Raw genomic sequence first — 20,061 nt, forward strand, 5'->3', positions numbered from 1 at the left:
AGATTTATTAATTTAATAATGACATATAATTTAAATATTGGATATAAAATACTTTGTTAATTAAAAACTTTGAAACGTTCTCTATATAATTGTGACACATTATACCTAAATTCTAGCCGACTTCAAAAAGAAGAAGATTAACAATTCGTCTGTATTTTCTTTTTTTTATATCATAAAGTGGCAAATGAGCGAGCGGCCACCTGAAATCATTATTTTTAACGCTTATCTATATATAAGCGTTAAACGAAACGTCACATTGTAAAAAGCATATAAACATAAGCGGGGTTTAAGTAAGTTCTATATAAAAGCGAGAGTCAAATAAACACACTTGGTACGCTAAGTCATAATGTAAGCCGAGAGAATCCGGAACGTATACAACATTAGCTCTTGTTTACAATCGCGATTTAAAATAGAGTTGCAGAAAGAACTGGCTTTATATTTAACAAAACATTTACATATATTTTTTAGAGTTGGTGAATAAATCAAATAAATTTTATACACCTTTGCACCTCTTTATCTATGTTACTTTGTATGAATTGGTTTCTTTGTTGTGTGTGCCAATGATGTATACATAGTTCTTGAATAACACAAAAATATAATTCAATCTATTAGAGATATATGTAAATTTAATCCACTACTCTACTCCGAAGTTATTCTGTAATTCGCTTAAAAATAAAACTGGAAACGACACAAACAACAGACTTAAGTAGACTGCGAATAAACAAACAGCACTAATAAATTACATTATCCGTCTGAGAAAATTCGAAACTATAACCACTTTTATCATTTGTTAAACAATGTGTTTATTTTATTTCATACTAGCTGTAGTCCGAATCCGTTTGCACGTAATAAAAAACTTAATAAGTAGCCTATGTGTTATTCCGCGGAATCCAAACAGTCCTTCTCAAGATACCTTCATACAAACATCCATCCATCCATTCCTCCATCCATCCAAACATTCGCATTTCTAATATTAGTAAGATCAACGTAAAGCCATTAAAATCTTTAATTAAAAATTATTTATCAATATTTTTATTTTATTTTAATATTTTTTTTAATACGTGAACACCGAGTGCATTACGAAATTTTTTCATCACAATGGTGTTTTTTGTAAATTCTAAACGGACATAGTATTATGTATAGCATGTGTTTGTTTTCATTTCTATTACTCACGTTTAAAGATAAGTATTATCTTATCGTATTCGCAGAACTAAATGATAACGTAACAGTCATTGTGATTATCGAATGTGGATCAATAAAATCAACTTGCGTTGTGCTAATGGAAACAGTTTCAAACTGATAAACAACGAATATACATTTAATTGACTTGTCTGTGCTTTATATAATATTAGGTAAGTAAAATACATCAATTCTTCTTTTTAATTATAGTAAATAAGAATAAGAATAAATTTATTTCACAAAAACACGTTAGAATAATATACAGTAAAGTATGTTGCAGACCCCGAACTAGGCTGAGCCTGTATCTCGGGGCCTAGGAGTGCACTAGCCATAAACAAAAAAAAAACAGTACGTACATATCATGTTAAACTAAGCGTGATATTATGAGATACAATTTGGAAAATAAGAAAATACATGAAGACATTAAACTAAGTAATTTTGAACTGCAAATAATATCAAAGGATAGCATGTGTGTGTATATGCGTGTGAGTATGTGAGAAAGTGTGTGTGTGTGTGTTTTAAGTTAGGTGCGCAGGTGAATTAAATAGTATGATAATAACTATAAGTTAAAGTTATATGATTATATAAGAATTATTCTTTACCTGAATATAGGGTCTATGGGATGTTCAATAAAATTTATTTCCACATTTCTAAGATAAATAGCTAATGACTAAATCTCTAGAGATATCTTGAAGGGGAATATCCAGTCGTTAATTTATCTTCTTTCTTGACAATTTATTAGTCTTAATATTGTCTTTGTAATAAAAATAACCACGCATTAATCACGCTGTTATTATTTGAGATAACAATAGAAAAATAATACGAAATTCCCGATAACACGATAACAAAGAATGTCATTTTAATGTGTTTCATTTTTATAATAATGACATTGAAAATACATTAAACTGGTATTTAATTATTTATTTACCATTAAATTTATGAATAATTTAAATATGTTTGCTAAATAATTAAACTGAAAACAATTACTCATAATTATTATTCGATAAAACGATTAAATGGATATTAATTTTAAATTCTAGTACAACACTGATGAAATAACTTCTGCTTTAGTAAAATATACAATAAATCAAATACAGTTTTTAAATGTTTATAGTAGTTTAGTGAACGTAAGCTTTTTTTGTAACTTTTCTTGGTTTTCTTCTTACAGAAATGCCGCCGCCCCACGCACTACCTTGCGGGCCATACTGCGGTACTGGGAACTGTGCACCGCATTGTTACCACAGGAACAAGATCACAGTGTATCCGACGCCGCCGCAATACCCGCCGACCCACTATCCACCGCACTATCCCCATCAGCCCCCACCTCATCACCCACATCATCCTCCCCCACATCACCCACATCATCCTCCCCCACCGCATCATCCTCCCCCACCGCATCATCCACATCATCCCCCACCACCACATCATCCTCATCCCCCACCACCACATCATCACTTACCTCACCACGATTTGCGGTAGATCATCAAGACTGTGTTAATGTGGACTACGACCTCAATTTTTCCATATCCAAAATTCCAAGATCTGTTTATGATTCAATGTTATCATTTTTCTAAGTACTCAATCATTAGTGATTATAAAGATTACAAAAACCTGATAAGATAACAATGATTTTTATGAGAAATTAAATGATTACAAATGCTATAACCAATTCTTATTTCTTATAGAAAACTAGAGTTTGTGCAGACTTTCTGCTGTATCTGTATTAGCTAAACTGACTACTTGTTGCACCTTATTCATTGTTTCATTTCTTGTAGCAATCAATTAAAATTTATTTGTGTAACAATAAATACTACATTGATAAACTTGTGTTGAGACTTCCATTTAAGCGTCCGGTAAATACTTTGATAATAAATAAGTTCCTTCATTTTTAATGTTGCGAATATCTTGATATACTTCGAATTTAATAGAAACATTTGTAATTACTTGTTCGTTTCCTACGGAGAGAATGGACGTTGAAACCCAACAACGTTCTTATTAGCAAAGTTTTTCCTTATAACAAAATTACGTACACCAGATGTGTGGGATAGTATTTGGCACAAGTATCACGGGAAAAACGTCAATTCCTCGTATAACTTTGCGTTTATACTGAATATGAACAGATTACGTATCGTGTTTTAATTGAAAGTTGAAGAAATATTACGTCGAAATTATTTTTGTAAACGCCTGTAGAAAAATAATATCACTATTTTTTTTAAAAAAGATTACATTTTGTTTTTGTTAGGGTCTATATCCAATCGTAGGGATTTACTAAATTATTTTTTTATATTGTGACCTTTGCGATTTAATATTTTAAGATAATATTTATTACAGTGAAGGATAATGTATTTGTACAACATATAAGTACATTTCAAAATATATTTCAGTGAGCGCTAAAGCAGTTCAGTTGTGTTCAGTTTCGCAACTTTTGGAAAGTAATCAAGAGAGTTGTCGGGATTTGGCCGCCAATCGGCTGCCAATATTCTCTATCCGCATAAGAAAAAACTTGTGGAAACAAGTTAATTGAAAACACAACGATCACGTAGCCTAACCAGGCAGATCTTTTTACCACAACAAGTTACTAGCCGAGTTCAAAAAGAAGAAGGTACGGTTGCAACTGGCTACTATGCAGTTTAACTGTTCAATTAAATCTGAATGTAAAGATATTCGCGACTTTTAGAATTCTCTATCATAAATTATCATTTCATTGAAATCGTATAAGTACGTACTTTAAAAATATTTGTTTTTCTAGTTACAACAACAATTGAACACTGCAACACTTTTAATAATGTTTGTTGTTTCTAGTACGAACAAACGGCAACAAGTTACGAACATCGTTATATCTGAGCAATTCTGTATCACGTGGAAAAGAGTGACAGTTATCTATATAAAATATAAAAGAAAGTCGTGTTAGTTACACTATTTATAACTCAATAACGGCTTTACCGATATGGTGGAAAATTGGTGAGGAGGTAGCTTAGAGCCAGGAGACGGACATAGGATACTATTTATTCGTTTTTTTTAATTGTTTTTTTTTCGAATTTATGCCTTGAATAGCTGCTTTTTACGAAATGTATGCAAATCTTGTCTTTTAATAATTCATAAGCTTTCAAATATTCAACTGAGAATGACGTCATAGCAAGTTAGTACAATATAGTTAACGATTAGATAAAGTTACGGTAATAATAAACATATAAAGCTTCATCGCAAGGATAGAGTTGATAAGAATTAAAAGACAAACAGATGTTATATTTAAAAGATCTTTTATAATTACTTGGACAGTGAAATAGTTAATATCAAACATTATCTAGTTATCACTTTTAATAATTAAATTCCACAATTTATACAGAGTACTAGTGAATTTAGTACATTTACACTTTTCTTTCGAAACAAAATAATCTTTTTTTTTTTTTATTAATTTGCCAATGTAAATTAAGTTTAATACAAAACGTGTTCTATCTAAATCTTAATTGAAATAACGAGGATTCGCGGAGGATTTTTATTAAAGTGCGGCTTAAATTTTAAGTTAACGACTAACGTACAGTTTACGTACTGTCCTAAAGAAATTATATTATCACTACCTGTAGTCCCGAAACCGTCCGCGCGGAATTCTTGTGTTCTTTGTGAAATGTGTTCTTCCACACTATGTTCTACATCCATGTCAAATTTCATCGAGATCCATGCAGTCTGGTGATACCTACAAACAAACTTCCATCCATCTAAACATTCGTATTTATAACATTATTAAGATATTCTTTATATGAATTTATAACTGTTTTTTCATTTTTTAATTGTAAATATTATATTGATAAATGTACATTTTTTTTACTATTTATGAATTATACGTCAGTGGGACTATCACGAATATTTATGACAATAGCCATCGTATCGTCACGAACAAAATTTGTGCAGCGCCCCTATTGAGCGAAAAGTACACCAAAAATCTCATACTAATTTTGACATAATTGACGATGATGTTACATTAGCCATTACTAGGCGCACAGCTATCTCGCTATTTACTATTTATTTAGTACGATTAAAAAAAAACAATTTATTTATCCGTAGCGATAGGCTGTCTTACATAGATTGAAGTTTATAAATTTGTGTTTAGTCGGCCATTTGTAAAACAGGGGCGCGTGAATAGTTAACGCGTGAGTTACGTTTACTGCGCTCACGTGACGGCGCGCAACTCCGACGTTGTTTGCATTTCTTTTAGCTCAAATAAATATTGTACTCGTTTACCTTACGCTCATGATTTGAATATTATAAATATATGTTTATAATTTATCCACTGCGTGAGTCATGATTAAATATAATATCACGCAAAGGGTGAAATTATAATAATTATAGTCAGGGTTATTTCTATTAACAATTATATCAGTTTTAGGGTTCCGTATCTGAAACGGAACCCTTAAAGGATCATTTTGTTCTCCGCCTGTCTGTCTGTCTGTTAAGACCCTTTTTCTCAGGAACGCGTGATGGTATCTCTTCCTGTCTCGCTCTTACATTTTTGTCTGTTGATTTTTCTATAGTGATTCCCACGAGTTAGGTAGATCTAAATGTCCACATTTTAGGGACGCCTAGGGTAAGTTAGCTTACTGAGGAGGTCGCCAGGTATTACATTTAACACTATTTCGACTGTAACCGAAATATACAAAATTGTATTTTAAAGATATTTAAAAGCAAATAAAATGTACATATACATATAATACGTATAGTATTCGTTTATATTTAACAACACCATTACTGAAGTGCGAGTTCAACTTCGACATTATGAAATGGAATTATTAATAAAAAGTTCTGTCATCAAGTTGACAGGAAAATTTAATTTGGTTGAGAGCGTGCCTGCATAATGTATGCCATCTGCCGGCACAAGGAGTGTCTATCCTTTTCCAACGCTGTTATGTGTTTAATATTTTACATATTCTAGACTTGATTATTTATTATCACAATATAATATTGTATTACAGTGGATTGCAAGCCTTACTCTTGCGTATTTTGAAAGGTGTTTACATTGTCCGTAAAGTTCAAATTTAATTGTTTAATCCAATCTATTCCCTTATTACTTTAAAAACGATCTAAAGATTGCAGAACAACATTTTCTTTTCATAAATTTCTTATTCTATATTATACATAAATCTCTTTGTACAAGTTGCTTAAAAATAAACAAAATTTATATTTAAAATGTTGTTATAAAGTTGAAAATAAACACGAATAATCAAATCATAATCCTTCATGACCGTAAAAAATCGATTATAATAACTTTCAAATATTTTAATTTAAAAATCGCCAACGAATCCAATTCTTTAGTACCAGTAAGAAAAAAGCAGTTAATGTTTGTAATTACTGTTTCGGTACAAAAGTACTAGGAAAATAGAAATATTCAGTTAAGAAATATCGTTCATATGAGTACACATCCCGGGAGACTGGCTCTGCATCCCATGCTATGATATTGGGACAAAGTTAAGTGCGCCCTCTCGTATCCGACATACATTCCAATTAAAAACTTTTTCTTTGTTACTGGAAAGAGTAGATGCATTGTGACTATGCAGCTCGGAGTTTCACTATATTTATGAAACAACGCATCGCTTCAAACTATTATTTAATTAGCTTAACTCTCGACTTCGTTCAGAATTCGTAGATTTATTGTCAATTTTTTTTTACTGGGTTAAGGAAACAAATAATTCAAACCTTTTTTCTCGATTCATCATCATATGTACTGAGGAGCTCGGAGGCTAGATATCATCATCATTACAAAAAAGATATCATCATCATCAACTCACTATACGTCCCCACCGAGGGGCTCGGAGCCTACCCTAAATTAAGGGTGAGTAGGCCATAGTCAACCTCGCTGGCCCAGTGCGGGTTGGTTGACTTCACACATATCTTTGAATTTCTTCTCTGATATGTGCAGGTTGCATCACGATGTTTTCCTTCACCGTAAGAACGTCGGATAAATAAACATATGTAAATCGAAAAACATATTGATACATGGCGGAATTCGAACTCAGGACCTGCAGATTGCAAGTTAAGTGCTTAAACCCCTGAGCCACCGACGCTCTCGATTAATCGATATAATATGATAATGATCTTTTATTTTCAAACAAAATGATGAATGACAAATTAATTAATACGAAAATAATGGCCTTGAGCACAAAGATCCATAACTCATGAATAAATAAAACAGTGAAATTTGAAGCTTGTTTTGAATTTTTTCGTCGTTGAAATATGAGATACAAAATGAAACCATACATTTAAGTTAATGGGAAGCAACCGTGCACGTAGTCAAAAATAAGTGAGTGAAGTGAACACAATTTTTAACTTTAGCGACGTAGCCTTAAGCAATTTGAAATAGTATTTTTAAATTAACGTTGTCGTTATATGCAAATAAGACTATCATACGCAATTAATTGAATTGAAAGCAATATTGTACATAGTTAATCTTACATAAAAATTAATATAATTTAGACTTTAATCTACGTCGGTTTTTACTTTGTATATATCAATTTGCCTAAGTAACGTAATGTTATAATGCACTCACGCTCTTCATTCAATGGCCAATTTTATTTGATGCTTTTGGAATAATTTCTTCTCATTCTTCTATGAATCGAGAACACGTCCATAGATTGCAATTCTTCAGTGTGCTACGATACGATAATAAGTAATAGAATTATATAGCTACTAATATTATAAATCCGAATGTTTAGATGGATGGATGTTTGTAGATATATTTAGAACGGCTGAACGGATCTCGCTAAAGGCATAGATGTAGAACATAGTCTGGAAGAATGTATAGGCTATTTATTTTGTTTTAAGTTCCACGCGGACGAATCGCGGGCAATAGTTAGTATGATTATAATAATCGATATTGCGGAATAAATTTATATTATCAGGGTAACTGTTATTCGATATAATGTTAACATTTGAATATAACCAATAACCAAAGTAATCATAAATTTAATGAGAGTATCTAAATTCAAAAGGATGTCGTGACCGAAAACACCTTGTTACGACTCTCTGGAGTGTCGTAATGGCGTGCTCAAGGTATAATGCCTACCATGGAATTGGTATTAATGTCACCCCTTATAACACCTCCAGCTGATACAAATTTAGATAAAATTTACACGAAAATTGAAACTTACCTCAATAATCCTATAATGTATGCTTTAAATATAAAAGTTATATAGTAAGGTGTCATAAAGTAATCTATTATTAGTCGAAATTAAGTGAACTCATATTGACGTCCGCCTTTCCTTTGTGATAAATGTAAACGTTAGTAACCACTGGTTGTTTAAACAACAAACATCTTGCCATCTCTCTTACTCTATCTGATAAAATTGAAACAACTATATTTTATTGCACAGATATGTCGGTAGTGGACACCGATAATAAAGAGAAAGTAGGTTTAGTAGTTGCGACAATTTTACCTTATTTATACTCGCTAATTTTGTTTGGATATTGCGTCGTATACATTTTAAAACATTCATATTTTCGCTGTACGCTTATGCCTTAGAATTGCATGCAACGGTAACAAAGCTCAGGTTAATTATGAACTTAGCTTTTGACATAACTGGCTCGATTAAAAATTCAGATACAAAGTGCAAAGTGATGTTGCAGTCGCGTCGAGAATAGAACGGCGAGACTGGTCGACCGCGCCGCGCCGTACCTCCGACTGCAGTCCACACAAATAGAACAATCAATGTAACGGTTTATGAAAACTGACACTTTGAATTTATACTTTACAGCATATTAAATATTAAGTGACAGAATAATCTAACTGCAATACTCTAAAAGTCTTTATTAGTATAAGAAATCCATGTGATTTAAAAACCCTTAATCAACAGTTAGAAAAGAATGTTCATGTTACACTTATGAGGCTAAGCACCAAGTTATATTGCCTCGATTAAAAATTGAAAAAAAAAATTACCCATCATAAATAAAAGAAGTTATATATTTACACTAATATAAATATTTACATAATCAAATAAAGTGTATTTTAGTATTATTATGTTTTCTTTTTCTCTCGTCGATTTCAATTATATTCTATTAAAAGTTCAAAGGTATCGAATGTAATAAATCAAAATTAATTACAGTCACCCTTTTGTTAAACAGTTCAGATAACAAAGGCATTTGTGAGAATTAAATTATTTGATACAAACAAAAACAAGTATCCTGTTAATAGAATTTGTCCGCGACTCCGTCCGCGCGGGATTAAGAAAAACCTTAATTAGTAGCCTATATGTTATACCAGGCTACATATATGTCGATTCAGCGAGATCTGTTGAGCCGTTCTAAAGATATAATAACAAACATCTATCCAAACACACATTAATCGTATTTATTATATTAGTAAAATAAATATTGTTCACCTATTTACTTAACTGTAACCTAGTACTTATGTTAATCATACAAGTTAAGTTTTAAGATAAAAACTTAACTACCTTAAGTCTACGATACTTCTCTATTAAATTAAATTAAAAACATACATTAATAATACGAGTGTATAAGATTTATTCAGGCTGTAATTAATATCTCAATATTGATTATGCTATTCTTGGTCGCCAGCCTGCCGTCTGACAGGTTAACTGGCAGTGTGGATTTTGCAGAAAGTGCAACATCGCTTTGCACTTTGTGCATTAATTTTTAACATACCTGAATTTATAGCATATACAAATTTAGCATCACTGATTCGATTTGTTGGCTTAATGGTTGTTGAAGATTCCGCTTAAGTTTGTGATTTTTTATTTATATTACAGACAGACAAATAAATACAATAAAATTTATACGTGTAAAATATCATAAAGATTTTAGTTACTTTAATATCAAAAACGTAGAAATAACTAGTCTACAACGAGATTTTAATAAATTCGAAACGTGACAACGAATCTTTTAAGCGTCTACTTGAAAATATTTAAGCAGTTTGATTTAAAATTGTAAGTGAAAAGAAGGTGAAATTTAAAATGTAATTAGAAAAATTCCATGTCGATTTTTGTGAACTATAATTATAAAATGACAAAATAAAATTTGAATTTTTTTAATATGTACTTAAGAATTAACTAAAATATATTAATAAAAGGAGTCCAAAGGGAAAAATATAATTGCCTAAAGAGGCTAATTATATAACTATTAGAGTAAATCGATGAGTACAGTAACGGAATAAATAAAAAGTACATTTTAATTTCAAATATAATTAATATAAAAAATGTAACCAAGAAAAATATTATCTTGTTATAAAATTGTCGAAACTTGTCTTCTTTAGTATTCCAAAAAGCTTTCACATCAATCACTGTAACGCCTGAAGCTTATCCAAATCCACCAATTTATTTTGTTACCTATCTACTATCACGATGTATATTTTACATTTTCATGATGAAACAAAACCTCTATAATTCTATCATCTATTCTTGAATATTAAATCATTTTCTACAAATCTAAATCACAGTAGCGTACTCTAAGATGTTAAGTGGTCGCCATTAGTACTTAACAGGTTCACTTAGTAAACAATTAAACTCTGAGTGCATTAACAAATACAAAATTTAGTAATTAGTATAACTAGTGTCAATCGTTATACATTATTAAAGTCATAAAGTGTAATATAAATATAATTACTATGTAAGTACTACTATGTCAATGAAGTTTTTTATAGTAAGTCTGTATTGTGTTGCTTTTCCGAAGAAATAAAATAATTCTTTTAACAAAATAATACCTTTTTGCTATGACATTGTTAATAAGCGTATGTTAAAGTTTTAACATTTTTAAAGGTCAGAAATAATGTAATTTTAATGACGCATTATGAAAATTAAATAAAGATGAATAAAACTTGTTACTTAAGCGGTACTGCATAAGTATGCTAAGTTTAAGCTGCATGTCGTTTGCATAAGTAAGTCTTGAAACTCGCCGCGTGGCTGACTTTTCTAATTTCAACTAATGTTAATAAATTTTTAGATTATTTTATTAAGAAATATTGATTTAGAGTTTAAGTTTAATTTACACTTCTCATTAGAAGTCATTACTCGTAAGAATATTTAGTTGACTTGTAAGTTAATAATTTTTTTAAGGGTCAACTTAAACTCAGCGAATTTAAATGAAAACACTTAAACAGTTTTTTAGGCAATAACATGTTATGGTAATAATCATACGCTTTTAATTTAAATTTAATTGATTTATGTTGCGTTTTTCCGTTATTTAGGAAAAGCTTTTATAAACCTGTGTGATAGATTTTCAATTAACTGTTTGCTTCCAACCACGCAACATTGATTCAATTCAAATTAAACAAACAATTTGGTCGAAACAACCTCGATGTTTGATATGCACTATCAATTGTAAAATGATCGACAATGTACTATGCAATTAATTTAGTGTTTTCGCTTTCGAATGTGTATAAAAAGACTAGCTGTCGCCCGCGACTCCGTCGGCGTAATAAACCAAAAATTTATAAGTTGTTCTTCTATATCTATGACTTTCAGCGAGATCCATGTAACTGTTCTGGAGATACCTTGTAATAAACATCCATGCATACATACACTTGCATTTATATTATAAATAAGCATATACTCAAATTCCTAAGTTAAAAAAGGACGATATTTAAAGAATTTCATAAACCTATATTTGCATCACATAACATAGTTATGTATTTTATTTTATCAAACAAAATAAATTGAATTTTAACTGTAAAGCACAACTTACGTCTTATATTAATTTTCATAGATAGTATGGTTTTCTATGAAAATCTATAAGACCGTAATTCCAAATACTTTGGTTACATTTCCCTTATACACATAATGTTCAAGAAGTTTACGTTATTTAGTACTTATCATCAGTTATATCAGTCGAGCTTTAAAAAAAAATATAGTTCTACTTTTATAATAATGCCAGCCTGTTCCATTTCCCATGTAAGCTTGTGGCTCCCTCTGTATCACGCAATCACGTTTGTTCCACAACAGCGTGACAGATAATCATTTTTATTCGTAGCAAAGAACACAAAGCTTTGACTTGCCGACAACTCATCATGGAAAATATATTTTTTATATAATTATTATAGTTGTTAACTAGGAATATGAAATTGCAAAGTTACAAGTAATAGCAATTATAAAGCAACTGTAATTGTGTAGAAAAACGTTTGTTACAAATTCTTTATCATATTACTTTTGTAAAATAACATGTAATGAAATGTGATTTGTATGGATCACATTATTCTTCACAGTCTAAAGTTTTTTATTCAAATGCGAAAATGGAAAACCCGATTAGTAGAACAAGTAAATTTTCTTAAAGGACAAAGTTATTGGACCACATTTGTGTTTTATCTATAAAGAGCACACATCCAATTATGTTCTTTTATATGAAGTATGCTTGTTAATTTACCTTATCAATGTTTGTAGTATATTGTATCTCTATGTATATGTGTAGGTAACAAGAGGTTCCGTAGCTAGCGACACGTTCGCACAATATTTGTTCATGAAATTCAGCAGCTGTCACGCAGTTATGCTCAACACGTTTAGCGGCTATTTTTCTTGTTTGTACTGAAATGTTATTTCGAATTATTCACGCGTTTTTTTCAGCAAAATATCCGTTATGATTTTTTGTGTATCACAATCAAATTGTCGTGAAGAAAATGGGGATTAAAATGTAAATTATAGATTTTTTTGTGTATTTTTTCCTAACAAATAAAATGGTGGTTCGAAATATTGCTAGTTTATACTAAACATAGGGGTGGTTAAATAACATTAGAGATAAAGTTTACAGTGACACGTGGTTTTAATATATCAAGATTAAATCCGTGACATGTGTCGTAGAGTTACCATATAAGAGCGAAATAGTAATGTTGACTTGACGTTTGTCAAGTATGATTCTTAACTTCGTATGTAATTACTTAAACTTCTCGCGATTCAAATACGAAAGAGTTTTGATACATTTTTCTTCCTCTATTGTGCACAGAAACATATTTTTTCTATTTTGTCAAAGATTTAAAGGATGACAATATATTTTTGTATACATGTTTCAACAGTGGAAACCGGATCACTATTGGTATATAATAGTTGCGATGTATTTCAAGTTATTAATTTATGTTACAAACCTTAGTGATTAAATATTTAACCTTTAAAGGGATTACTTTCATAATTCCAAGCATTTATTCACTTGTCTCTCAAATTTAATACAATTTACAAACAGCTATTTCTCGAAGCGTCTTTCAAAATTATTTCGATGTCATGTTTTGAAAGCCTTCTATTAAATTCGTGGAATTATTAAGAAAAATATATAAATCAGTTTCCAATCCTTTTATACCAATTTGAATATTCAAAAGTAAGTAATAATTTTCGAATACAAATTAAATTTCTATTTGGGATTTATTTTATTATATCTGTCTGGAAAAGGCTCTAACGATCTGGATCTATAAAAAACTATAATTTATAGCTAATTTTTGCCGAAAATTAAAATAATGTGGCAATGATGTAAAATCAAATTTAAAACTATTTCTTTGAGAAAAAATCTATCAAAATAGTCTAGGCTCTTACATCTGAAAAGATCTTACCAAAATAATAAATGCGAATGTTTAGATGGATGGATGGATGGATGGATGGTTGTTTATTTCAAGGTATCTCCAAAACGGCTGAACGGATCTCAATGAAATTTGGCATAGATTAACATAGTCTGGATGTCTATCTAGAAGAACAAGTAGCCTATGTGTTCTTTCAGACTAATTATGTTTATTTTAATTCGCACGAATGGAGTCGCAGACGACGGCTAGTTACTTCTAAAAGTAAAATAATTTTTATGCTTGTAAAAATATCTTATTATAATTTATCTAGTTAGTGTTAGAAAGTTGAGCAGCACTTTACCGCACACGGCGCGGCGCCTCACATTTTTCCAACATTCCACCCGTCGCCTCGCTGTCAGCAATGGCCCATCATTAAAAGTTTCACGAGTTTACGTTTGTTCCTCCTCTACTCTTACACCAAATGTAAATAAAAATTTAAGCGAACTTTATACAGTCGACTAGAGAGATAGATATATAAAAATCATTACTATATACTACGATAACATAGTTAAGAAATTATAACAAACCTATCTATACAAATTTACCTTTGTAAGGCTGTTTTATCAAAACACATATGTTTATATCATCAATTTAAATACTAAAACTATTTCAAAACAAATCCATAGACAATAAATGACATTTTCAGCCAGAGATATGTGTAAATATCATTACTCATTTCCATAGAACTCTACGTCAATAAATTCCTTTCAACGTTATCGCCTCGTAAAATTAAACTGTTTGAATAACATATTAGAGAGCAAACGTTAGCTAACTTCGATCGTCGTTTATCAAATAAATTCTACGCTCACTAACACCGTTAGCCTTCGATTACGAGAAGTTAAGAGCTCGTTAACTTTGATCTGTTCAAGTTTACTATTGTATGTACAGTCAGCGTCATATAGATCGTCACAGACAAGATATGCAAATATATAGGTACATCAAAAGTAATCAATTATATTGTTACAACAAAAGTCCTCAAAATAATAGATACATTCACCCTGCTCAAATACATCGGTACATACACAGCGTCAAATATATGAGTACATGCAAGATGCTCATAAATATCGTAGCCGCCACAGCGTCATAAGTAATGAAGCAGTCAAGGTGCGCAAAAATATCGGTACATTTGACAAAATTGAACTCTATCTCTATATACTTGTGATACAATTTGGAATAAACTACTTCTGTTACATTCATTTGACACTTTGTATTAACATTATAGGTTGTCCGGAAAGTTCGTTCTGATTTTCGATATAAAGCTTACAATAGACTGTAGCTGAAGTGGATTCATTTTCGGATTTCCACCATTATCAAACGTCACAAAAATTTCTATATTGTGAATAATTTCATTTCATTGGTTGAGATAAAAACTAATTTTTAAAATTTTAGCCAAAAATAAAAGACGTTTTAGGTATAGAGTCGTACCAATATAATTTAAAAACATTTCCAAAAATTTAAGAGAACAGGGTTTCAATTTTACTTATAAAGCGGCACGAACTTACTGGGCAACCCAATATTTTTCTTCTCCTGTCATAACGCTTAAATATATTATAAAAGTTTGTCACGGCGAATATGACAGATACGTAATAACTAATATCAAATTTTGCCTTGTCACAATATATACTAGTTTGGCGCAGTATTATAGTATGTTTGCCGTAATATGTAAGTTTACCGGTTCGAATCGTTATTTTTTCATAACCAGTAAAAATTTGGTAATGTAAAATTTTGCTCGACAATTTTTTTTTTATAATTTTCGCTGTCGGGTAGAAAGAAATTTAAATAAAGTTAACAACAATTAGGTCAGACCATCGCCGGTGAAGTGAGTGGGCGGAGCGTGGATTGTCTTTGCGGGTTTTAAGAATGGTACGCGCGGAAACTATACGTACAAGTGTTATCTACATATGTGTGCGCGCCCACGCACACTGGAATGTTTATTGCAATCGACCAAAAATTTGATGTAGTTTGGATATTGACATTCAGTTTTTTTTCTTTGTTTCTTAAATATAATCAGTATCAGTAAAAGGTAAAAGTAAAAGTGTTATTTTAACGGTACAAGTTTAACAAACATGAGTAATAAACAAATTACATGTCAATAGCATCGCTTTATCTCCTTCATTTTTGTTTGAAATAGAAAAGTACTTTAACGGTAAAACTCAGTCCAAGGCAATATCAAAAAGTACCTTATAACTACGGCGATAGAGTTTAATTACATGTGCTTCGATATTAAAATTAAAAAGTTAAAATATCAAAAAAAATAGTTGCTTGAGATTTGAACCGCCGAACTTACGTACCAACGGCGGCGAACGGTAAGGCCACGAGACCAAACTAGCATATATGATGACAAACTTAAATTTGATGTTGGTTTTATCTAATATCTGTCATCCGCGTCGAACACTTTTAGTAAATTTTGAAAAATGGTTTGATGCAAAGTGTCAAATGAATGTAACAGAAGTAGTTTATTTCAAATTGTATCACAAGTATATAGAGATAGAGTTCAATTTTGTACCTATTATATTTACTGTACAGTCAGCGTCTTATAGATCGTAACAGACAAGATATGCAAATATATAGATACATCAAAAGTAATCAATTATATCGGTACAACAAAAGTCCTCAAATTAATAGATACATTCACCCTGCTCAAATACATCGGTACATACACCGCGTCAAATATATGATTACATGCAAGGTGCCCATAAATATCGTAGCAGCCACAGCGTCATAAGTAACGAAGCAGTCAAGGTGTGCAAAAAGATCGTAACATTTGACAAAATTGAACTCTATTTCTATATACTTGTAGTACAATTTGGAATAAACTACTTCTGTTAAATTCATTTGACACTTTGCATCAAACCACTGAAGTAAGGGATACATTTTTTAGGATGAAACACTGAACTGTAACTTTCGATTCGATTAAGTTAAAAACGTATACATTTTCACGCCTGTCACATATAGGGGTAGGCAGAGACTATGAACTTTTATTTGGCTTATCCAAACTAATCTTCGCAATAAGTTCTTCTTCTTCTTCTTCTTCTTCTCGACTCTTCGACTCTTCGACTCTTCGTCTCTTCGACTCTTCGACTCTTCGACTCTTCGACTCTTAGACTCTTAGACTCTTAGACTCTTAGACCGTTAGACTCTTAGACTCTTAGACCGTTAGACTCTTAGACCGTTAGACTCTTAGACCGTTAGACTCTTAGACCGTTAGACTCTTAGACTCTTAGACTCTTAGACTCTTAGACTCTTAGACTCTTAGACCGTTAGACTCTTAGACTCTTAGATTCTTCGACTCTTCGACTCTTCGACTCTTCGACTCTTCGTCTCTTCGACTCCTTGACTCTTCGACTCTTAGACTCTTAGACTCTTCGACTCTTCGACTCTTCAACTCTTCGTCTCTTCGACTCTTCGTCTCTTCGACTCTTCGACTCTTCGACTCTTCGTCTCTTCGACTCTTCGACTCTTCGACTCTTCGACTCTTCGACTCTTCGACTCTTCGACTCTTCGACTCTTAGACTCTTCGACTCTTAGACCGTTAGACTCTTAGAACGTTAGACTCTTGGACCGTTAGACTCTTGGACCGTTAGACTCTTGGACCGTTAGACTCTTGGACCGTTAGACTCTTGGACCGTTAGACTCTTGGACCGTTAGACTCTTGGACCGTTAGACTCTTGGACCGTTAGACTCTTGGACCGTTAGACTCTTGGACCGTTAGACTCTTAGAACGTTAGACTCTTAGACCGTTAGACTCTTAGACCGTTAGACTCTTAGACCGTTAGACTCTTAGACCGTTAGACTCTTAGACCGTTAGACTCTTAGACCGTTAGACTCTAAGACCTTTAGACTCTTAGACCGTTAGACTCTTAGACCGTAAGACTCTTAGACCGTTAGACTCTAAGAGTCTCTAAGAGTCTAACGGTCTCTAAGAGAGACTCTAAGAGTCTAACGGTCTAAGAGTCTTACGGTCTAAGAGTCTAACGGTCTAAGAGTCTAACGGTCTTAGAGTCTAACGGTCTAAGAGTCTAACGGTCTAAGAGTCTAACGGTCTAAGAGTCTAACGGTCTAAGAGTCTAACGGTCTAAGAGTCTAACGTTCTAAGAGTCTAACGGTCTAAGGACCGTTAGACTCTTAGACCGTTAGACTCTTAGACTCTTCGACTCTTCGACTCTTAGACTCTTAGACTCTTCGACCGTTAGACTCTTAGACCGTTAGACTCTTCGACCGTTAGACTCTTAGATCGTTAGACTCTTAGACCGTTAGACTCTTAGACCGTTAGACTCTTAGACTCTTCGACTCTTAGACTCTTAGACTCTTCGACCGTTAGACTCTTAGACCGTTAGACTCTTCGACCGTTAGACTCTTAGACCGTAAGACTCTTAGACCGTTAGACTCTTAGACCGTTAGACTCTTAGACCGTTAGACTCTTAGACCGTTAGACTCTTAGACCGTTAGACCGTTAGACCCTTATACCTTTAGACCCTTATACCTTTAGACCCTTATACCTTTAGACCCTTATACCTTTAGACCCTTATACATTTAGACCCTTATACCTTTAGACCCTTATACCTTTAGACCCTTAGATCCTAAGACCCTTAGACCGTTAGACTCTTAGACCGTTAGACTCTTAGATCGTTAGACTCTTAGACCGTTAGACTCTTAGACCGTTAGACTCTTAGACCGTTAGACTCTTAGATCGTTAGACTCTTAGACCGTTAGACTCTTAGACCGTTAGCCTCTTAGACCGTTAGACTCTTAGACCGTTAGACCCTTATACCTTTAGAGCCTTATACCTTTAGACCCTTATACTTTTAGACCCTTATACCCTTAGACCCTTATACCTTTAGACCCTTATACCTTTAGACCCTTATACCTTTAGACCCTTATACATTTAGACCCTTATACCTTTAGACCCTTATACCTTTAGACCCTTATACCTTTAGACCCTTATACCTTTAGACCCTTAGACCTTTAGACCTTTAGACCCTTAGACCCTTAGACATGTGTATATGTAAACAGAGAAGACTTGCTATTTTTAGCAATCCAATACCTTCTATTTTAATTTTTTAAGACATAATAATTTAAACAATACTTTCGTCCATCATTTACTGAAATGTTATTTTTTTTTAAACACTGATCTTCTCTTTCCTTTTTTTTTCAAATACAGTTTATTTCCGTACTCACGGTTTTATCCTCGTCGCCAATGTATTTTGAATTCTGAATTTCTTTTGAATAAACTACTTCTGTTAAATTCATTTGACACTGTGCATCAAACCATTTTTCAAAATTTTCTAAAAGTGTTCATCGCGGATGACAGATATGAGGTAGATAAAACCACAGTTTGGTCTCGTGGCCTTACCGTTCGCTGCCGTTGGTACGTAAGGTTTGCGGTTCAAATCCCAAGCCACTATTTTTTTTAATATATAAGCTTTTTAATTTTAATATCGAAGCACATGTAATTAAACTCTATCGCCGTAGTTATTAGGTACTTTTTGATATTGCCTTGGACTAATGAGTTTGACCGTTAAAGTACTTTTCTATTTCAAACAAAAATGAAGGAGATAAAGCGATGCTATTGGCATGTAATTTGTTTATTCCTCATATTTATTAAACTTCTACCGGTAAAAATATCACGTTACCTTTTACTGATACTGATTATATTTACGAAACAAGGAAAAAAACCTGAATGTCAATATCCAAACTACATCAAATTTTTGGTCGATTGCAATAAACATTCCAGTATGCGTGGGCGCGCACACGTATGTAGATAACACTTACGTATAGATTCCGCGCATACCATTCATAAAACCCGCAGTGACAATCCACGCTCCGCTCACTCACTTCACCCCGCGATGGTCTGACCTAATACTTGTTAACTTTATTTAAATTTCTTTCTACCCGACAGCGAAAATTATAAAATAAAAAAAAATTGTCGAGTAAAATTTTACATTACCAAATTTTTACTGGTTATGAAAAAATAACCCTGTATAAGTGATTGATAAAATGAAAAAAAAGTAGCCTGAGATTCGAACCGGTAAACTTACATTTTTTATTATATCATAAGGCGGCAAACGAGCGAGCGGCCACCTAAAATCGCTGAAGTAGCGAAGTGACCGATGCCCATAGACATACGCAATTGCATATGCGTTACCTACCTTTAATCGACAGAAGAGAGGATGCACAGAAAGAAAATATTTTCCCTTTCCATGCATCCACTTCCACTTCCACACCACGGGGAGTGCTCTGAAGAATTGTTTGGAACGATTCCTGCCGCCGAGTTCCGTCATCGGACGACACGACAGACCGCCAGGTTCCATCCACACCATCTCGATGGCTGGCAATCCACAACCGTGCGG

General features: G+C 32.4%; 1 long non-coding RNA gene across 1 annotated transcript; it reads left to right on the top strand.

Annotated features, from left to right (window-relative positions):
- The first annotated feature begins 1,255 nt into the window (after window positions 1-1,255).
- LOC106121972 (uncharacterized) lies at window positions 1,256-2,844 on the top strand. The gene is made up of 2 exons (XR_001228073.1): window positions 1,256-1,352; window positions 2,348-2,844. It is a non-coding gene; the product is annotated as an uncharacterized LOC106121972 (long non-coding RNA).
- Window positions 2,845-20,061: the final 17,217 nt, after the last annotated feature.

The sequence above is a fragment of the Papilio xuthus genome, unplaced genomic scaffold (genome assembly GCF_000836235.2).
Source record: "Papilio xuthus unplaced genomic scaffold, Pxut_1.1 DF826933.1, whole genome shotgun sequence".
Classification (NCBI taxonomy): Eukaryota; Metazoa; Arthropoda; class Insecta; order Lepidoptera; family Papilionidae; genus Papilio; species Papilio xuthus.